General features: G+C 42.9%; 2 long non-coding RNA genes across 7 annotated transcripts in view; both read right to left on the bottom strand.

Moving 5' to 3' along the window:
• Nucleotides 1–23093, bottom strand: part of LOC144132694 (uncharacterized) — a 288454-nt gene that overhangs the window by 242956 nt on the left and 22405 nt on the right. For 2 of the 6 annotated variants that reach the window (XR_013314909.1, XR_013314910.1), the window contains one exon: nt 21837–22953. The exons of the other annotated variants lie outside the window; for them this stretch is intronic. This is a non-coding gene — a long non-coding RNA (uncharacterized LOC144132694). Of the gene's footprint in view, nt 1–21836; nt 22954–23093 lie in introns of those variants that run through there. 6 annotated transcript variants of the gene reach the window in all.
• On the bottom strand, nt 2586–10073 carry LOC144132692 (uncharacterized). The gene is made up of 5 exons (XR_013314899.1): nt 9993–10073; nt 9256–9325; nt 7643–7732; nt 5658–5759; nt 2586–2730 (listed from the first exon to the last, which is right to left on the bottom strand). It is a non-coding gene; the product is annotated as an uncharacterized LOC144132692 (long non-coding RNA).

Raw genomic sequence — 23093 nt, 5'->3', positions numbered from 1 at the left:
ATTTAAAGCCATTAACCAGGTGTTACACCAACTATGAATTAGGCTGAGGTCATTTTGAAGGGCCAGGTGGTCGTCAGTACTGTTAATTGATCTGTAAATAATGCAGCCTTCAGCGAAAATACGTAAGCGAGAAGAAACATCAAGTGGCAAATGTCATTGTGGTACAGGAGGTAGATAAATTGCATTGTGTTTAGATTAGAGCGATTGTGTTACAGGACGTAAAGATATTTTAATCTGGATGTTAACCTGCGATCAGATAGCGTCTGTAGCTTTGATTTTGTTCTTAACTCAGACACGCTGGATTAACCAGTGAACACTGAATATATGAAAACTTAGGGCCAAATTTTGTGTTCATATAATTTTATGGATTAAATTATTTTGGTACATGCCCCAAATGAGATCCGTATAATCTAATTTAGGCCTCACAACGGATTTATATGCATGAAGTTTTACTTCGGGTGAGGCGCTGCGGAACCTTCTTCCCTTCTCAGGAAGCGGAATTTTTGTGAGCGTTAGAACACAGAGCATGCGTGGGGCTCCCAAGTGATGTTGCACGTTAGCGCAACCCCAAGTATTTAGTTTGATTAGTCTCACTAAATGCAATGTTGTCTAAGGTGTACCCCGCCGCGGTGGCTCAGTGGTTAGGGCGCTCGACTACTGATCCGGAGTTCCCGGGTTCGAACCCGACCCCGGCGGCTGCGTTTTTATGGAGGAAAAACGCTAAGGCGCCCGTGTGCTGTGCGATGTCAGTGCACGTTAAAGATCCCCAGGTGGTCGAAATTATTCCGGAGCCCTCCACTACGGTACCTATTCTTCATTTCTTCTTTCACTCCCTCCTTTATCCCTTCCCTTACGGCGCGGTTCAGGTGTCCAACGATATATGAGACAGATACTGCGCCATTTCCTTTCCCCAAAAACCAATTATTGTTATTATTATAAGGTGTACATAAAATGCGGCGGCTTTTTCTTATAAGCAAAAGTGATGCTAGTCGTCTTTGATCGGTTAGCATTAATCCTCATCTTGAACACCATGCTTGAATTGACTGCAACAAGTAATTTAACTTACCTTGATCTTTCCTGGCATTAATGGTTGAGTAGATAACGCAGTCGTCTACAAAGAGCCTAATTTGGACTGGGCATTTAACACATGAATGAATATTTATATAAACTATAAGCAAGAGGGGTCCGAGGACAGAGCCCTGCGGAACCCCTTAAAAAACTTGCGAATTGCTTGAAATGTGCCCAGTTATGGCAACACATTGTTTTATGCCGTTGAGATAGCAGGTGATCCAAGACACTAAATGTTCTTTATGTCCAAAGGCTTTAGGGTTAGTTACTTGGAGGGAAAAGCGTTGCCGTCTACTTTGAATTTTTTAAATACGACTGAAACTTTCGATCCGCTTGCTTTTTCCTCAGCGGCAGAATTCCAGAGCTTCTCGCGCAGACCGCGAGCTCGTCGGGTAAAGTCGTCAGATGGTGAAATCTCTGAACCCTTCAGCTTTACGCAACAGGCTAAAATTTTTCTTTTTTACCGCCAAGTCAAAGAGCCTCAAAACAATAGGACGAGGTTGGTCGTCATTACTGGCACCAATGTTGTGAATACATTAAAAAAAAGACCACGACCAAGTTTCACCTTGAATATGCTCTCTTTTACACGGTCTTCGAGCACACTGGTGTACCTCCTTGAAGCCATAGACTAGAATTTGTTCTACTAGTTTTCTTTTCGATGTCACCAACTTGTATTTCCAACTCTTCCCTTACTTTGTTCGTTATCTGCAACGAACCGCTGCCGTTTGTCGGCAGCGGGCAGCCAGCACTGTGAAGCTGTGCGAAAACGACGAATTGTACAGCAAGGGTAAATGAGATAAAGGGACATTGAGGGCAACTCCACACGATTACTGTTCTCACAAAACCTTTACTGAATCGCTTTTTGTGGCTACGCTGACGTCTGTGCACGGCAAAAGGCACGCTTATCGCCAAGAAAATTAGGAGCAAAATTCATCCGACCATATCAATGAAGCTTGTGACGTCGTCGCTGAAAAAGATGGTTGCCATCGTTTTCATGTCAATGGCTCTGTAGCGTAGGCTATCGGTTTCGCTTCAAAAATCGATGTCGCGACACCTGCTTTTCGTTTTTCGCATCTTGTAGATTAAGAACAGCTCCATTATCGGTCATAATGGCTTCTTTCTTATTTCAACACGGTGCGCTATCAAGAGAGGCCAATGTACAAGGCCCCTTGGCCTTAGTTTAATTTTAAAAGGTGTTTATGAGCGCCAGGAAAACAAAAAATACCGGCGGGAATATGAAAAAAAGAAACCTCGTATTTTGCCACGAATAATCTTGCAAGGCTTTTAGCTCTCATGAGCACATCAGTACGGGGACACTATGCGCTGCCTATTGGCCATTTCCCCATTTTCAATGCCAGCTAGTAGAATGGGGTTTCAGTTTCTCCTCTAATGTGCAGGAGAACAAGTTCACCACCGTAAATGATTTTTGTACCCTTGCATGTCGCATTTACGCAGGATGTCCAGGGCTCTCCCGTCTTTAAATTCTACAGAATAAACAATGCAAAAAAAGAGATACGTAAAAGAGAAATCTCCTTTATTGCTCGAGTGCTAAGCCTGAGCTCATTCTTAATGGGTCTGCTGCAACGCAGGCACCGTATGCTAAGGAGTCAACACACCACAGTGGCCCGAGTCAGCTTTGTACTGCCACTTGTCACTTCAGAACTGCAAAGAAACAAATCAGGCAGTTGAACTTGCGGCACGCAGTACCGTTTGCATTGCACAAAAGCCTTGAATCGAGCAACAGCCTCAATGAATCCAGTCAGACTGTCAACGACCACTACAATCGCCCCGAAAAAAACAGACATTCGGGTAAAACGCACGGTAAAAACTTTGGTTTGTCTGCATACATTCCTAAATCTGGGGAGCTTCAAATGCACGCACCCCATTAAAACAGACTCTCGGCAGAAGAGAGGAAACTCGCGATAAAGTCTCACGCAAAGCAACTTCTACAGCGTTCACAATGAAGTGACCTTTCTTGTGAAGCGTGGGGTCCCCGCAAAAGTGCAATCTCAGCCGTCAAAGATAATGAAGATGAAGCTAGATGTGAACAGAACAAACCCGAAGCTAAACTGAGCTCGCACGATGCACTACAGAGCAGAGCAGCATTCAAGAGTAGTTCAAGAGGACTGCACATCTCCTGCAACTGGCAGAAATGCATCGAAAAGGTAACAGGTTTGTTTAAACCAATGTGCCAGCCCACGCAAGCTGTGTTATAAAAGAGTTATTTTGATTGAAGTAAGTTCACAAGATGTAAATCACCACATCGAAAAAAAAAATTTCTTTGAGCATCAAGCGAAGTACTCTACTCATGATCTGCAAACACGCAGTCAAATTGATGTGAAGAATTGCCCCTGGTTTGTTTAATCGACTGATGCTGTTTTCATTGCAGAGTTAGTTTTAAATTTGCAATCACATCTTCATAAACTCGCAGCACAAAACAGTATTTTTACTTTTTCTATCCCCCGCCTTCCATGGCCTACAGCATACTCCGGATAGAACGAATTTTTTCTCACTCATGCCAGTCCTTCCCAAAAGCCTTGACTGTATTTTGTATTTCCAGTGCCCTCTTGAAACGCGACAATATCTAACAACTACACTGCCTTTCCTATCATTTTCCGTGCAGTCTTTCGAATCTCTGATAATCTTCAGTACCTCGAAGCGCAGTTCCAGAGCTTCGAAACAGTGCTACAGTAACTTTTTTGTTTTGGTGATGAAATCCATGTAACCTCGACGTTAGCGTAACAATAGTGACACATCATTATTCTCTTCAAACCTAGAAGTACATGTTGAATAGAACCACCTTAATATTGAAAATTCATTAGCCCATTTCGGCTACTGCAACATTGCAATCGTGATGTTCTCTTATAATGTTGTCTATTTTCAAATAATAAATGCCTACATTAAATTCACAGTATATATAGTCGTACAATAAAGAGATGCTTTCAGAAACGGGTCGACCATACCATTCAGCAATTAGCTTAACACTGATTGTACTCTTACTATCAAAACCAAATGGTGAGAACGGCCTGTCAACAAAAGTACAACCAAGGGCACCCAACATCTTCCAACAAAAACCGGTGATTGGACTCTGAAAATTTTAAAAGACATGAAAAACGTGTAATAAGCAAGTTCTCTCACTTTTTCCTACAGCCTTCAAGAACATTCATTTTACTGTGAATTTTAGTGCTCGCGGTTGCCACTTCCGATGTAACTATCTTGTTGAGCATCCTGGAATGTTGAACTAGTTCTTGAATCAGCCCAAAGTACAGCCCGGCGGCTTCCTATTATGTGAGCGTTACCACCCTTTTCTTTATGCTATATGTAGCCATGAGTCCCTCATACAGTGACGATGTAATAAAATTGCTACTAGGCTGAGCTTCTTGGTGTTGATACTGGCATAACAATTAGGAATGATGTAAAAGAAAATCAATTTCATTATTGCCACTTTCCAACATCGCCTCCTCCGTTTGTCTCAAAACACATGAAAGACATCCACTGCAGGTGTAAGTCAACTTAAACATACACGATATGTCCACTGTAATTCTGATTTCAAAAGCTACCCTTGGGCAAACGTGCACAACATGTTAGCTACTTCCAATGAAAAGAATCAGGAATTATTTTCTTGTATTCGTTCTCAGTTTCTGTATTGGTGTTTGTGCACTTTACTAGCATTACCGGCACTTTTAATTTGCTGTGCAACCCCTCCCCCCCCCCCTCTCCCTGTCGGCTGCAAATATAGCGTTTGCAGCGTTCATAAAATTTTCGTACTTCGAAATGGCCCGGACACAGCACGCACGACATATCTTCAAATCTTCAATGCAGTGATGTTTCAACATTTTTAATTTGCATAGGGAACTTAGTCCACACAAATTTTGTTGATTTATTTAAAGCCCGGTTGTCTCAGGACAATGTTTTTGGCTGTAGAAGCGACATTGTCCACGGAAGTATTGCTTCGAAGAGAAATATATTGCGAACTCGTTTTAGAAAACGGTATTTTGTATGGCTGCCACAGCTAAACGTTTTAAATGTTCTGAAGCCATGTTTAAGTGCGTATTTTTCTTATATAACTGCTAGCTCTGAGCAAACCAGAGGGAAACTGAATATTGCTATGAGGGGATCATGGTAACTTTCGTTCGGCTACTTATATCTTCAAATGGGAGGTCAATGCTTAAATGCGCAGATCTCAAGCAACGACATTCTGATTACAAATGCGCCGAAATGACGAAGTGCTAAACCGACGAGTGAAGAGCCTGAAAACAGCATTTTCCCTTAAGAAATTTCTAACACGTCACTCTTGTTCTTTAGATATCGCTGGGGTATACAGAAGGAATCACAACTCTTGAACAACACAGATACTAGCTCACCCTGCCGGAAACAAGACAGCACGTCATTGCGTTACTACTGTGTAAAGTAGGGCCGCCGGACTAAATTGCGATTGTTAGCATCAATTTGTTGCCGAAGCCATACCAGAAGGCGCATGCTGATAGGCTGCATCATCTGCAGTGGCGCGAAAATAAACGACTGGTATCATGGGAGCATATCAGTGAAGCCCCTCCATTTTCCTTCCTTGGCACAGTTACTGTACGCACCGCATTTGCACTTGCAGGTGTCTTCTCGACTGCAGCAACTGAGCGTGTGACCCTCAGGGCAGGTGCGTGTGCGCAAGGAGGCGCACGGGTCCTGGTCACGGGCTGCAAAAATAGAGCACGCGAAGGCAGAAGACTTATTACATTTGTAAATATTTCAAAGCTGTTCATTAAGCCCCCCAACAGGGAAATAAAAATTTTGGGGGTTTTGAAACTGGGGTAGAAAATTAGAGGCGTAAAAAAAATTACGCGTCGCTAACGATCTGCAATGCAATACGTTAAAATCACTGAAAGCCAACCAGGTGTGGTTTGGACGGCGCTAATCAAAAGTGGGATAGTCACCGGCGTATGTGGATTCGATAATCGTTGGAAATAGACGGACGCCTCAACTTGGCATTTCACACAAAGTTGTTCCTCGAAATGTAATGTTGGAAGGTGTTCTCATCTGTCGTCGCGAACATTCAGACTTAATAGCTGAAAATGGTCCGGCTGCAGAGGCACCAAACCTCGCTGAAACACCACTTTGTCGCACTCTGGGAACGAGTGGCTGAACGGATTTTCACCCAACCCATGCTTGTGTTCATAGGTCCTACCTTCTAACGTTGCGCGCTTGGGCTTTCTTACCAGGGGCATTGGAGGCTGTGGCATGTAGCCCTTTGCAGCAATGTTCATTGACAAAGCTTATTGTGGTCAGTTTGCGTGCTGCCGATTCCCCGCATAACGGCTTTAACAGCGGTGGTCGATGGTCCAGCAACGGCTGAAACCGTCAGTGAGAGGTCCTGCAGCCACTTATACCCTTCACGCGCACTAGAGTCGGCCTGCTGACGGTGGCGCTCGGTCTCGCGCCTACACCGATAACCGTCAGATTAGGCAGAGCGCACCACGGTGTCTTGACCGTGCTGACCCTTCCAGACTCGCTTTTGAGAGCGCCGACGAGCGATAGTCGTCGCTGCTACTTCGTCCCTTTGCACTGGTTGCTGCTTCGGGGGCTGTGCGTCTGACATGGCACTTTTCGTCGAACTGCTGCTCCTGCCTGCTGTGCATCATGCCTCTTCCTTACTCTTCAAGTTAAAGAAGGAAGCGTGTTCAAATAGCGTAACGGAGATACACGTTGGACATCACCGAATGCCCTCAGTAATGATCTTTTGGTCTAAAACTTTAAAGCCACCTGGCAACAAGCGCCGACGATATAATTACCATCATTAGTGCAGTTTTTGGTTTTTCGTCGCACGGGGATGTTCGAGGACAATGTAGAAAAAAGGCGAGCAGGGGTGATGAATGTATTGCGGTTGATTCGGTCAGGAACGCAAGAAAGGGGGATCGTCAAATTTTTCTTAATATTATAGAAGGCGCCAGGAGACTACTGATGTAGACATTTAATGACTGATGTCATCTTTGCAATGGGTACTATTGTCCCAAGTCCACGCGATACAAAGGAGGATGTCTCGAATCTAGGGAGCAAAAATTTAATTAGGTGATAGATAATGTTATAAGAATTATACTGATAAGAAAATAAGTACAACAGCGTTTTCAAATCATATATCATGATTACCTTTAAGAAAGAGGTGAGCATTGCAAGTGGGGTAAAGCATTCAAAAAGCAGTCAGAGTTTGTGTGTAATTTCATACTGTATATCATCTCAGATTATTCGCGAAGAAACGTATTGCAAGCCTGTTTCTTTTTGGCACTCTTCGAAAATACTGCTAGAATTCTCATCAGTTTCAGTAAAAAAAAAATGTTCACTCTTCAAAATCTCTCGTCGCCTCATGGTTGAAAACGAAAAAAAAGGTGCTATAGAAGCTGCCAGTTATACGGACTAAGACATTTGATAAGTGCATTGTACAGGACAGTGGGGAAACAACGGCCTCGCACTAAAACGAGGAACACATTTGCGTGGTAACAGCTTTTCGCAATACTGGTTTGCAGCAGTTTAAATGATTTTGTGTCCATAGAGAGTTTCGGGAATAAAAAAGTCAACTGCTACTTACTGCAGGTGCATGTGCAGGCCCGATCGTCAATGAAGCAGGCAACTTTGTCGTTGCCTTCTGGGCATTCAACTTGTGGACAGTGGGGAAAATCTGAAGACGATATTCATGAAAAAGAAAATGTGTTTTAATGCTTTAGAATATAGTCTAGACATAGAGACTGGTTTTTGAGCACTTCTCTTCATCAACAGTCAACATGCATGTGCTGGCTCTAATCTGGAAATAGGGTAAATATGGGCAAAACATACCTGCGGTTTGAAGGCTTTAAGTCTCCATTGTTGTTCGCAATATGTAAATCGTGCTAACTTTATTTTCTTGGCTGACATTTTGTAAAAAGTGGATAAAATGTTTGTTTTTTCACTGATTAGTTCGAGGTGAATTCGGCATAGTTAAATTGTTATCAGTAATATTTTTGTTGTACACCTAAAGAAAAGAGCCGGATAAACTCTGATTCTCGCACAGAGAATTGTTTTATGATTCTACATATTTGCACCTGTTACGACTGAAAACTAGTCTTATTTCATTTTGGAAGAATTTCACATAATGAAGTGAAGAATATTAATCATTGAAAAATTAGGTATTCATATTGTAGACGGAACCCCTCTATTGCGTCTTGATATGAGAGCAGGGTGCTATAGGCGATATCAGATAAGATAATGCAAATATTGGCTGGTCGACTTTTGGAATTAACTCTTGACCATGTTTAAAGACAATTTGCTGACTAATGAAAATAAAAGCATCTGCCATTACTCTGTTACATACATGTACTTACATACTTACATAGATACACACTTCCATGCACAACTTATTCTTCAGCACGAGAATATGGACTCCAGCGCTTATGCGCAATAGTGTTTTTACAAATTTGTATAGCAGTACCTAGAACTATGCTATGGCGAGTTCCATGAAAACTTGCATGCAAAATATATTACTGACGAAGAGCCTGTACACCTATATTTATAAATTTGAGTTGATTCATCTGTTTAAAATTTAACGAGGAACTTCGATGAAAAACGTTTTTGTTAAATATTCTTTTTTATAAAGAACCGCACAATCATAAACGTTTACCGTACTATATTACGTAAACTTATCTAGTAAAAATATAAAATGCCCCAATGTATTTCTTAGGCACAAAGAAATAATTTCTAGAAAACATCAAGAAAGCACATAATTTCTTAGCATGAGGACTGCATATAAAATTCAATTTTTTATGTCTATATGTTTTCTATATATATTACACTCAAAGATGATTTATAGATATTTGGACTATGTCGCATGATATTGCTGGCGCGGTCGAAACCAGGTGTTTCAGGAAAGATTTTCAGATTAAGAAGTTTTTAGGGATACTGTGAGCGCAGCTGGTACAGGACAAGGCTAATTGAAGAGACATGGGAGAGGCCTTTTCTCCTGCAGCGGGCGTAGTCAGGCTGATGATGATGATGATGACCCCTGCTGTGCTCAAATACGAAGGATTAAACATACCAGGACTCACACCTTAGTGCTCCGCCATTGCCCACTACACTGATAAGCAATGAATTCTTATAAACTTCGTCAAATCTAATTGTTTAACTGCTTAACATACCAGGAGAGTCGCAAATAAACGGTCGGGAACTTGCCTTCAGTTGCTGTGGCCACAATGGCAAGCAGAAAAAAACTGAGGGCTAGGTACATTCCGGACATGGCTGGCTGCAATTAGAAACAGGTAGACGTCAGCTTATTTAATGCCCATGCGCCAGCTACGATTTCGCCACTCATTCTTCAGTGAGGAAAACGAAGGCCCCACGCGGAAAATTTCCTACTTGTAAGTTTCGCGGTGGCAGGATAGCAAGGTCAATATCGTATTTAAAAAAGCGGAAGGGGGGGGGGGGGCACAGTTAGGAGACACCACGAGCGCTCCTTACTGTATCCCCGCCCCCCTTCCGCTCTTTCAGATATTATCGGTAACCAACAAGTACAATTCACAACACTTGTGAGGGTCAATATGCTGCGGTTTGAAGAAAATGAATAAAGGTGAAGCAGTTATATTCCGATACGCGTGTTTTCAGTGTTGGTAAATATATTTCCTTGGCGTTACCACTGAGAGTATTTTGAACATTTGAAAAGTTTAGCCCAGTTGAGAATGGCGCATTATCTAAGGAACTTAGGCGCATTGCTCAAAAATAAACAGTCAACACTGAACAACAGCACCCTTTTGAAATGATAAAAAGGTAGTACTGAATGGCCTTTTCGCGCCGAAATTATTAGGAACTCAGGTACTTAGAACACTTTAATAGAGGTTGCAGAGTCTTAAACTCCGGACTACACGGGGCGCGTGGCGTTCTTCTTGCACTGAAAGTGCACAAGCAGCATTTACCTGTGGTACGTGTCGGCGGTCAGCAACTCAAGAACAGCAACAAAACTACACCCGAAGGAAGCCTAGGATGAACAACGGATGAAAAAGCGCTTTTCACCACCCCGAGCTGCTTTCAGTACGTGGAGGCAACGTCCGGAAACAGCCGCCCAGCTACGCCGCCGCTCCTTAAGTATTCTCGCCTTGTCTGCGCGGATGCGATAAGCGGAAGCCCTCTACTCGAGTAGTTTTTAAACCGCCAGCAGCATATGCGTGGCGCGGTGTATTGCCTGGCTTTTGCGTTATGGGCTAGGAACGCCTCGGCGTAAATATTATGCACCGCTTACCGTAACATAAACTTCGAGCTTATGCGGCAAGGTTTCCCTTTGGTTGCAACTCTGAAGCCTGTCACACGTGGGGCGTTTTTCGGGGCCATTCGTTGGCGCCGGTGGCGCCGCGAGGAACTTTTATCAGTGAACCACGCGTTGCCACCGAAAATACAGTATCTGCCGAAAGCCGACTTTGCTCCACCGCGGGAAGCTGGGAGTGGAGCGAGCCAATGAGAATCGGGTGACAGCTCTCGAGTTTCTTGGGCGAGAGCGCGAAGCAAGAAACGCGAGCTTTCAGCCTGTGCGAATATGCTGTTTCGTGCGCTTAGTCTCTAGTGCGCAAAAGAAGTTCGCAGATAGTTTCACTGAGAGCACAGATTTATTCATCGTAGAACAAACTATCAGCCATTTACGCGGAAGTGTCGATGGCACTGGTTCGGGGGCAATATATTTTTCATTTTCATTTATTTCGGACAACAATACATGGTGTCCGCGGGGCGAGGCTAAAGGAGATCAAGAAGTCTCCTGACGAGGCCTAACACCCGCATTACACGTCGGTGCAGATGGTGCGGAGTAACATATCGGTGAGAATCAGTGGTACATCAAACACAGCGAGACAGGAATTCAACATAGTTAATTACGCAAGCATTGGTCAGGCAGAAAATAATACTGAAGAAGTTATCAACAATGAGCGATAGTAAGTGGTATAGAAAAGAAAAACGCATTCGCACAGAACAGCAGGGAATAACAATGAATTGCATCAGGTATACATAACAAAATTTCACACTAGGGTGTTCAAAATATGGCTCATTTTCTTCGTTACTTGATGAGTCGTGACACTCTCCTTGGCACAAGCAATTAATGTTGGATATGTGCTGCATAAAACTGTTATCTGGTGATCTGTAGTCCCGACCGCGGCGGCTGCGTTTTTATGGAGGAAAAACACTAAGGCGCCCGTGTGCTGTGCGATGTCAGAGCACGTTAAAGATCTCCAGGTGGTCCAAATTATTCCGGAGCCGTCCCCTGCGGCACCTATTTCTTCCTTTCTTCTTTCACTCTCTCCTTTATCCCTTCCCTTACGGCGTGGTTCAGGTGTCCAACGATATATGAGACAGATACTGCGCCATTTCCTTTCCCCAAAAAACAATTATTATTATTATTATTATGATCTGTAGTCTGGGTCCCGTAAATTAGTGCGAGGCCTAGAACCAATTTATGTGTGATTTATAGAACCAAGTTATGTGTGATGGCTCTATTGAAATATTAACGATAAAAAATTCAGTCATGTTTTATTTTTTGGTAGATTAGGAGTGCTAAGTAGTGTTTATAACATAGAAAAAAGGGTAACACCTAACAAGCAGTAAACATGCCGTGGACGAACGGGATATCTACCCAAATTGCGCAAGGCTTTTTGTAGGCTTTTTTTGTAGAGAGAACAACCTATCTCAGTCAGTTTTGTTACATGTTCCCCAGACTAAGAGTCTATAAGCAATTTGAGAATGAATATAAGAAAAATATAACTGTTGCTTTACATCACATGAAAGAAGGTAACGAAGTCCTTGAATTAACCCAACTGATGTTGATATTCGTATACGCAGACTGTCGACGTAATCGGTCCAGCCCAAGTTACTGCGGAAACGAACTCCTAGAAACTTCTGAGAATTCACGTGCTCAATTTCTGTGTTATTAAAATATAGTCGGATATTAGATCAAGATGCTTGTTTTTAGCGCGGAAAAGCACCTATTTAGTTTTTTTAATGTTTACTTTAAGCCTATTGGCATCAAGCAATGTTCGCAGTTCATTGAGCCAGGTATCGATATTCAAGAAAGCTAAGGTTGGCGCAGGAAAAGAAGACATTGATTTCATCAGCCTAGAGGACCATATTTGAAGTTGAGCGTATATTTACTATATCATTAATATATAAAATGAAAAGAAGAGGACCGAGGATAGAGCCTTGTGGTACATCGAAGTTTATTATACCTGTGTCGGATTTAAGCTCCTGTAGACATGTAGACTGCCTCCGTCCTGTAAGATAGCTTTCCAACAATATGTGTGCAATACCGCGAATTCCATATTTTTCTTGCTTTAGTAATAAGATATCGGGTTTAATTGAATCAAAAGCTTTGCGAAAGTCTAGAAATATTCCGATGGTGAACGCTTTTGTTCAAAGTTAGAAAGAAGGCGACCTTTTATGTCCAGTAGAGCAGTCTGCGTGAATTTACCAGCCTGGAATCCATACTGTTCTTTGCATATTATGTTTTCTTTTATCTAGGAAGTTTTGTAATTTTTTATATACCACACGTTCTGCAATTTTATAAAACAGTGGCAACATTGAGATACGGCGATAGTTGTTCATATCATTTTTGTGTCCTCCCTTGTAGATTACTGTAAGTCTGTAACACGAGCAGATTTCATCTTACCAGGAAAGATACCAGTCAGGAGCATTCTGTTGCATATATGCGTTAAAGGTGGAATAATGCTTATGATAGCGGCTTTCATTGGTACCGTACTTATCTCGTCATCACCTGGTGAACTTTTATTTTCAAGGGAATTAACGATAGCCACGTCTTCTTCATACGCCGGGGTCAGAAATAGAGACTCACTGCAACTAGTTTTCATTTAAAGCTCTTAGGTGATGGGCGAGACGCGCCTGCTGTGATATGATAAGCGTCTGCATTAAGAAAATGTTCATTAAATGTATTAGCAAGCATTACACCAAAGCAAGAAGTTCCATCAAACAGCAACTCGGAAGGCAGACGAGGTTTCCCATAGGATATCATGCCATTTACAACGTTCCAAATTTGTTTCGGTTTGTCCACGGTTGAAGCAAACTTGTTTTTATAGTAGGCAGTCTTGGCCTTCTTTAGATCCAGATTTAATTTGTTTCTGAATTTCTTAAATTCTTCGAAATAGGTTGGGTCTCTTGTTTCTAAGAAATGAGCAAATAGAGAGTTTTTATGTTGAAGGCGTTTGAGAACCGCCGTAATCCAGTCTTTCTTAGCTTTGTTGTGCTTATGGACGGCAACCATAGGAAATGCAATGTTGTAATTGTGTTGCACCTTTTCCAAAAATATATCGTACGCTACGGACGGATCATTTTCCAGATATACTTCCGCCCAGCAAGTTTCTGATATAAGTGAACAAAAGTAGGCAATTGTATCTTCATTCAATGTTCGTCGCGGGTTCGATCACGGCCTCGGCGGTCGAATTTCGACGGAGGCGAAATTCTAGAGGCCCGTGTTCTGTGCGATGTCCGTTCACGTAAAAGAACCCCAGTTGGTCGAAATTTCCGGAGCCCTTCACTACGGCGTCCCTCATAGCCTGAGTCGCTTTGGGACGTGAAACCCCCATAAACCAAACCAATGAATGTTCGTCGCTTCTACTTAGGTTTAGCAGAGTGTTGCTTATTTGAAAATAGGCCGAAAAATGGCACATGATCGCTTGTGGCTAATGAAAAGACACCTGCGGTAATTGTATGTAGGGGAAAATTTGTAAAACAGTGATCAATGAGTGTTTGTTTGCTGGCTTATTCTGGTAGGTAATAATAATAATTGGTTTTTTTGGGGGAAAGGAAATGGCGCAGTATCTGTGTCATATATCGGTCGATAACATTTTGGCAACCGTGTAAGAACATCAGTTCAAGTAGTTTAGTCTGTATCGGGTTTTTATTAAGCAAATAAACGTTCATATCACCAAATATATTGACACGCCACCTGTTTTGATTAGCTAAATATAGAAAACCATAAAAAATCAAGGTATGCATCAAGATTACCATGAGGGGGCGGTATACTATAAGTAAAGCAATGTCGCGATGCAGTAAGCTAACAACTTCAAAGTTTCCATTTATCCATTTACAACGCATGAGTCTGTAAGAACGTCATAGGGCAGACATTCGTGTACATATAGAGATATACCGTCTCCGCGCTTACCTTGTCGGTACATAGAAATGTGATTGTAGCATAGAATCTGCACAACTTCCGCATCAGAGCTATACCAAGTTTCCGTGAAACCAATGACATCAAAACCACGCTTTAGCTCCTCTAATTCAGCTTCAATTTTTTTTACCTTATTCTTCAAACTGTGTACATTTACGTGATACAAGGAGAGGACCTCTTGAGGAGCATAAGCGCTGGCATTGAACAATTGATTAACAAGGTCAGGGTTCTAGTAAGCCATCATTCCAAACAGAGATTTAGCAAGGTTATAAGTTTACGATGCCTATACAACCTTGCTTAGGTACTCCTCTGAAGCTATCCTTATTGCTGGAGTGCCAGTCTTCTTTCTCACAAAAATCTTTTCCTTTGTTGGCCACACAAAAGTGTAGTTCTGCTCGCGAGCTTTCGTTTTAGCTAGCCATCGAAGTTTCTTGTTAGTGGCAGTCAAATTATCAAAAAATTGTATCCTGTCATCCTGTTCATTGAGGGCTGTGCGTTTTGCAAGCTATGCATATTTAGGAGCCCGCCTAGAAAACCTTATCAGTGCCACAGGTACCTTATTTTGGCGTGATGAGGGACGAATCAGGCCTTCAATATCGGAGTACGATAAAGAGGGTAGATCGAGCGTCACCGCAAGATAATTTACCTTTGATAGCAAGTATTCTTTTTCCTCAAAGGGAAAGCCATGGATTTTCATGTTCTGTCTTCTGCTCTATTATTGTAGATCGTTTAGTTCTTTCTTTAGCTCGTTTTGATCTTTTTCAGTGCTTTCAAGTTTAGTGCATAGCCTTAATCTCTCCATCATGCCTCTCAGAAGTTGTTAGTAGTGTGTCGTATGTGTCAGAAATTTACGTAACATATATTTCAATGCCTGTTACTGTCTCTCTTAACGGCGTCAGGCCATTCAGCTTGATAGTAAGTGCAGCCAAATTCTTCTTGATTTCAGAAAGTTCTTTACCCAAAGCAGATGGAGCACGAACGTTTGCCCACTACGAGACGAAGGCAAACGGTATTTTGGGCATTTTAATGTTTTCTTATCTGCTTCATTTTTTGCTTTGTATACTCGCTCACTAATGGCGGCGCATTTAACAAGTTGGTAGGGCTGACAACATTGTGCACATGACATGAAATCTTGTCCATCAGAAAAATCCTCAAAACATGTAAGGCAAGTATCCGTCGGCACAGCACTCATATTGAACACAAGCTAGGGGCAGCAGCGGCAGCGGGACAAGTGGTTACTTTTTAAATACAGTGAAAATCAACCAACCTGCGCAATGCAAAGACCATGGTCAGGCGCTGCACGATTGTTCCTGCCGCTGCCTCTACTGCCCAAAGTGTGAAGCATCCGTCGGCAGGCTTGGATTTTATAACAGGCTTGAAGGGGACGTTGTCTGCGGTCCGTCCAAAATACTTGCGGGGTGAGAGATGCAGCAGTGTAGATAGTCGATGTTAGTCGGTAGATAGTCGGCACAATGCTGGTTCTGCGTAAAGCAAAGGCTACGGTCAGGCGCTGCACGATTGTTCCTGCCGCTGCCTCTGCTGACCAAAGTGTGAAGCATCCGTCGGCAGGCTTGGATTTTATAACAGGCTTGAAGGGGACGTTGTCTGCGGTCCGTCCAGAATACTTTCGGGGCGAGAGATGCAGCAGTGTAGATAGTGGATGTTAGTCGGTAGACAGTCGGCACAATGCTGGTTCTGCGTAAAGCAAAGACGATGGTCGGGCGCTGCACGATTGTTCCTGCCGCTGCCTCTACTGCCCAAAGTATGAAGAATCCGTCGGCAGGCTTGGATTTTATAACAGGCTTGAAGGGGACGTTGCCTGCGGTCCGTCCAAAATACTTGCGGGGCGAGAGATGCAGCAGTGTAGATAGTCGATGTTAGTCAGTAGATAGTGGGCACAATGCTGGTTCTGCGTAAAGCAAAGGCTATGGTCAGGCGCTGCACGATTGTTCCTGCCGCTGCCTCTGCTGACCAAAGGGTGAAGCATCCGTCGGCAGGCTTGGATTTTATAACAGGCTTGAAGGGGACGTTGTCTGCGGTCCGTCCAGAATACTTTCGGGGCGAGAGATGCAGCAGTGTAGATAGTCGATGTTAGTCGGTAGACAGTCAGCACAATGCTGGTTCTGCGTAAAGCAAAGACGATGGTCAGGCGCTGCACGATATCTCCTGCCGCTGCCTCTGCTGCCCGAAGTAAATAAAATCTGCCAAACACGTGGCCTGAAGAGCGACCGAAGAAACAACGCCAACAGTTATTCCATACTCACTAACCGTTGCCATGTATAGTACTTATTCTCTATTTTCTGGCATTATAAACGTGCGCAAGCAACCGAACAAAGATCACACAGTTGCATGATTACATGCGAACAATCAGCGGTGCGCTTTACTGCGCTTCAAATGATGCCATGGAGGGGCTAAGTGCTGTTCTCAAAGTGTAGTTCACCCACCTGAACCAGATGAATATCTTACCTCAAACCTACATAAATGTGTAAGTATTGTACCTGTACGTAGCCTACTTTGCATTGCACTATGTAACCTGTTCGGTCTTTATTCTTGACCAGTTCGGCTCCGCTGAGTGATCGCGAAATGCGGTCCTCAAAAATGTGGCCTCCCGGCAGCAGAATATAATTATGCATCACACAAACATGGCTTTTAACCTTTCCTCGCGTCGACGAACAAACACTCGTAGTGGCAACGCACCTCCCCTTTCCCACCAATCGAATCGGTGCATCCACACCTAAGTCTAATTCGCATTTTTTTCTGCTCAGAAGACGACGACCTCGCTAGCCATAAGTACGTTTGAAGCGGACGTATGGAAGATCAGGCCTGCAAAATATGTTTAAAAGGTAGGCGATGATAAGAAAGAAAGGTTGGGGCCTTGACGCTTGTCAGATTTTACCTCATTCTCTCCTATTTGGTACTGGGCTAGCTGCGGCTATATTGTCCCCGCAAACTTACTAAATTTAGGAGCCCACCTCACTCTCGGTAACCCGCTGCTTTACGTTTTCCTTTTCGTTGTATCCACTACGTTGTCCTAAGGCACTGTCGATTCTTTCCTCTGTGTATTACATGCTCCGCCTCTGTCCATACCGTCTTCATCATTTCATGGTTTATGGTTTAGTGGAGTTTAACGTCCCAAAGCGACTCAGGCTATGAGAGAAGTTGTAGTGAAGGACTTCTTAAATTTCGACCACTTGGGGTTTCCTTAACGTACACTGACATCGCAGAGCACGCGGGCCTCCAGAATTTCGCCTCCATCGAAATTCGACCGTCGCGACCGGGATCGAACCCGCGTCCTTCGGGTCAGCAGCCGAGCGCCATAACCACTGTGCCGCCGTGGCGGCTCTTCCTCATTTCTGGTAGGATAGCAATACCTCGATTTTCTTTCCTACCCGACTCTGTTCTGTTGCTATCTACTAGCATTACAACTTTAGTCTCCCTTCCTTGGCTTCGCGCGCTCTCCTCACAATAATTTTAAGCCCTTTCCTTAGCCTTCATATTTCGCCCCTTCTGTAAGTACCGGCAAGACAACACTTGCACAGATTTTTCTCTTGTGGGATACAGTAACGTTACTGTGGATAACCATAGAGTAGCTGAAAATCCCTTCCACCGGAATGTTTTTCTGCTTCCTATCTTTAGCTTACGCTCGCGCCAAGGTGTTCTAGCACGCCCAAACAACAACGACGATCCTCGTGGGAAAGATTACGTACATAAAACTATCCATGTGAACACCTTACAAGGGTTACCGTGAAGGCGACAGGATCCTTTTTTGTCAGCATAGCTTTCTCAGGGCACGGAAGATGGCCAGTGTTCTTTGCGATTAGTTGTTATTGAAATTCGGCACCACTGCAGTAGAGACAAAACTGAAAACGGTTTATGGTTTATGCGGCTTTACGTCCCAAAGCAACTGAGGCTATGAGGGACGCCGTAGTGAAGGGCTCCGGAAATTTCGACCTCCTCGGGTTCTTTAACGTGCACTAACATCGCACATTACGCGGGCCTCCATAATTTCGTCGCCATCGAAATTCGACAGCAGCTGCCGTGATGGAACCCGCGCCTTTCAGGTCAGCAGCCGAGCGCCATAGCCACTTAGCCCCCGCGGCGGCTCTAAAACTGAAATACCTGTGTTCTAAGACACCTAAAAAAGCTCACAAGTCCAGTTAGAGCGCTATATACGGAAGAATCGGTTTCGAATTACAGCATGAATTTCTGGATGTGAAAACGAGAAACTTACAATTTGTTTTCGAGTGTTTTGATTCTAAACCTCAGACATATTGTTTTTTAGTTCTGACAGAAGTAAACATTGTTGGCGAATAATTTCAGATAATTTCGTTTCCGGACTCTAATATCAACACCCCTTAGCGTTTCTCACGTTAGAGTAGAAAAACAACGCATCCATAAAATCAACAAAAAGGTACACGCGCATTTTAGAGGGCTGTTTAGAGCATTGTTGTACTCTTTTTCCAAGCGTCTCGCATTTCAATCCAGAAATGAACAAAGTTTTTAACAAATTACTCATTTTGGATACCTTAAATATATAATAAGTTATTTTGTAAAATATTTGGTAGCATAATTCAGGGTGATTTAATCCAAAACAGCACCGAATATTAGTGTTCTCCTAAAACGTAGCTGATATATTGGGACATACTGACATAGACCTTGAATTATTTCTATTCCTGAGGCGTTTAAAAAAACCAAAAACGTTTTTCTTCAATGCTTTCATCATTTCATTACAATTGGTTGCGTAGCGTAAAGGCGCTTTTGATTGAGCCACCAGGTATTATTGCACCAGCTTCCTAATGAGGGCCAGACTTTCACTGGCCATGTGTTGACTAGGACCCTTGGGTGCGAAATGATTTCCAAAAAAATTGCCTTTGAATACTGATCGGGCCGCCGAAACCAAGTTGGCCATTGGATGTTGCGCCAAAGTGCCTTTTGGTCAATGAAATGAAATCTCCATCGTCATTCATAAATTATTCGCGGGGAAATATTCTAAGCTTTTCAATCAAAACTTAGGTTAGATTGATGTAATATTTATTTCAATATGTACAAATCGCCCCATTGGGAATTAGTGCACTGGCGTGCGAACAAAGTTCAGAAAAGCAAAAATCCCCTGTATCAAAGTAAACAACAGTGAACGACGCTCAGCGACAGTGCAGGTACAGTGACATCGGAGCGAGTTTACGGCGCCTAAAAATGTTTAACTTGTGACATAGAAAGTGCTTGTGACATAAAAAATGCTAGTGATAATTCGTAATTACAAGAATTTGAAAGAGACAGCAGTCCAGGCAAATTGTAAAATTATTGCTCAATAAGTGGTCGTAGTTTTGTTTTAAGAGTGGCCCGGAAGGTTTCGTCCTGTGGTTCAACTATTGCTTTTGGGAGCCCAATTCATTAAATTTTATGCAAGAGGAAAAACCGGCGCCGAATACAGGTGCTCGAATTAAATTTCTCGTTGTTCCCGGCTATCGCTTCTACTTCTGGAAATGTATGAGGGAGGTGCTAGATAAATATACAGGTAATTCCCGTACTGGTTATGCAGAATGCCGATAAAAAGGAATATTTAGAAGCTATGCCGCAACGGTGGCGAATTCCAATGTAGTGGCCTTTTTCACGTGCCGACGCTGACTTGATGATGATTCGTGTTTAAAACGAAAAGTGCTGCATTACTTTGGATAGCTTAAAGGTCTTTACTAAAAATTTTAGTGGCTGGATTTCACACTGCCATAGCGAATTCTAGCCTCTGCATACAAAAAATAGGAAAGATTGAACTGCACAAATAAGGTTGCAAACAGCCCTGGTTTTAGTATCGAACTTTTATAAGGCTTCAATGGGACTAACACTCTCGCAGCGGGAAGAAAAGATGGCGTGCGAGCGTTAAAAGATACCATGGCGGCTCCATTCGCGTACGAATCTTAGATGTGCTTTCAAAAACGAAAAACAAAACGTGGTGAACTTCATCCCGACACCCTGTACTGGCCAGGACATGGCACGCTGTAGAAATTCTTTTGTGCTTAAAAACGATAAAACCGAACATCATGAGCAGCTGTTCATCTGCAAAAGCTTAAAATAATTCTTTTTAACAAGCGCCTACAAACCCCTCTCTTCCAAACTGTGAATAATCACAGCAGCATATGGCATAATCACCGCTTCAGAGACCTTTCCGCTTTTGAACGGAACCATAGAGCAAGGTGTTGCTATAGTTTTAATTGCAGGAACAGCTGCTGAACGAGGAAGGAAGGAATACCTCAGACGTTGCTGGCACATACCCACTACGGGGAGTGGCCAAGACACAGGCGGTTAATTGCTGGATCCAGGAAAGTTTTGACGGGAAAATGAGTGGCAATAGGATGTAGTCTGATAGATTGGAAGACGGAAGAAAAGGGCTCCTGTTAACTTGGAGATCGAAATAAACAGCACCGCTACTCCGAGACACTGCGATATTTTATTCTGGAAACCATCTTTAATGGATATTTTCTTTTCTCCATGCGCATGCAATGAGGCACGTTAGTTTTTCGTATCTGCGTTCAAAGCATGAAGTATCCTCTTTCGCCAGAGAACTAGTCCCAAAGCATCTGAGAAGGTTCGGAAATTAAGGCAATAATAGGAAAAAGTATGATGGTAGGTCATGGTATAGTCTGTAGATTTCAGCACCTCAACTTTGGTCGAAAATTAGCGAAGAAAGCGGCAACAGGTGCAGCGCTTGTGGACCAATGGCATAAAAAATGCGTGTTCACTACTTGAGATAAGAAAATACATAAAAATAGGGATTGAAAGCAAAGATATTACTGCTCGGGTGCGTGCCATTAGTACGAGTACTTGTTTGGCGAGATGAGCGGACAGTGCATGTCATACGTACACGAAGTCTGATAGACAAGGGATGACCTAGGCACAGTTCATGCCATCGTACTGCTCTCTGAGGACGAACAAAAACAAACCGTCTTTACCGACTTTAAGGAGTGCAGTGTATGTAAAATTAAGGAAAGAGTTAGTTTTAAATTCTTTGAAAGCAGAGCTGGAGGACACCGAGACAGAATAGATGACACACAAACGGCCCAGAACGGCTACTTTATTCTATTCTAGAGTTAAGAAGATTTTGCAACAAGAAATGTGAACTGAAATTCTCATTTATGTACTCAGGTTCGTAATTAGGGCTGAACACGCCACCTCGAGGGACATTCCAAAAGCGTACCACCCCAGGCTGCCGTGCTATGCTCATTACGCTCAATCGTGTTTTCTTGTGTTAGGCAAAGCACCAGAGCTGTTTTCGCTGCTCCGGACCTTCGCTGGTCAAGAGATATTGCGCACAAAAACTTACAACAAAATAAGAAACATTCCCATATTTCCTGGCCTTCAGCTACTACCGTTATCTGTAGGCCATAAATACCGAAAATCGTGTTATTTAGTGGGGATAATTTCAACTTGTACCGTATAAACTAAAGATTCCGGATAAGACTAAAGAGTCCGGAGTTGCACGGCGGGAAGATGGTAATTCTCATGGCCTGCTAATACTCCACGCTGCAAATTCTTATATATCAAACGCTTCCTGCGCTCACAGGATCCATTTCCAATGGCCGTAGAGAATCAGCGGGAAGAAAATTGAGTATATTTTATTTCTGTCACAGCATACATCTTTGAGAGGGGACACAAGGGAGAGCTGCGATCCATTCTGCCCTCAGTTTCAGCAGGAACCACCGCTACGAGAACACAAGAGCGCGCCATACACCAAAAAATTCAATAGTGGGAGAAATTCAACGAGCAATACATATCATGAAATCGCAGTTGATTTTACTGTCCAAGTAAATAAAGCACTAAAATTAGCCATTCTGGAGGTGTTTTATAATATGATATTTTTGTCTTCGAGAGCAATAAGGAGTGTTGTTAATTTTGTAACATATTAACTGAGCATGATAATTAGTGCAGAAAAATGGTAATTAGCAAGTATTACGCTGCCGTAGTTTGTGCAAAACATTCGAAATTACCGTAGTGATTTTTAATGTTAAACTGCACGGGGAACGTGGCGGTTGCCGAACCAACTAGAACAGTTTATGGAAGTCTCATGAGTTTGGCAGAGGACTTAAGAGAACTGCGGTGTTTCGGTTCTTTATCACTTACTTTTGTGCTCTGCAAAACTCAAAAAAAGGTTCAACCATTTCTTAGAAGCCGTTAAGTTATTTCCTACTCCTTCCGGATAGAGCTAATGTTTCTGTACCGTTTATGCCTTCTGCCTGCTAGAAATGCCTTAATTTACCTGTTTGCGGCGTCATGCCAATAGTGATTTTCTTCGAATGAAGAAGGATTTTATCATTATTCTACTACTTACGACGTGTATAAGCAAATGACCAGCCGCAGCGAAGTTCGGACAACCAAAAACAAAAGTGAAAGACAGTCTTTATTCAACAAGATTATTCATAGGGCATTGCGTAATGACAGTCTGAATAATCAGTGGCATGCTTTTAAATGCTGCCGTTGTATTTAAGAGCCAATGCAGAAACGCATGCATTCTATTGCGATAGAGCATTCTCTATTCCTAGGCAAAATTTTAAGAGTTCCACGCACTCTACACAAAAGGAATGAGGCCAGGAATCTTCTGTGCGTCTTCAAGGAGGCGAAGTACCGCAGCGACACTTGCAAGGGGCGAAAGCCTCGGTATAGCACTGCAAAGCTTGAGGAGCATGGCATGCGGATGAGAAGGATTTAGTCGCAGGGATCTTGGTCTTCCACTGCAAGTAAATACAAAGAGAAGTGCGCAGTGAAGCTTTCAACTAGGCAATGGGCTCCTGGTAGCGTGGGAAAAAATGCATGAGTAGAAGGTTGGATCCGCAAGAGCTAATAAACGCCGAACAACTTGAATGAAAAACAA

This window comes from Amblyomma americanum, chromosome 5 (genome assembly GCF_052857255.1).
Source record: "Amblyomma americanum isolate KBUSLIRL-KWMA chromosome 5, ASM5285725v1, whole genome shotgun sequence".
Taxonomy (NCBI): Eukaryota; Metazoa; Arthropoda; class Arachnida; order Ixodida; family Ixodidae; genus Amblyomma; species Amblyomma americanum.
The sequence above is the reverse complement of the archived record's forward strand: the minus strand, read 5'-3'. Positions and strand labels throughout refer to the sequence as shown.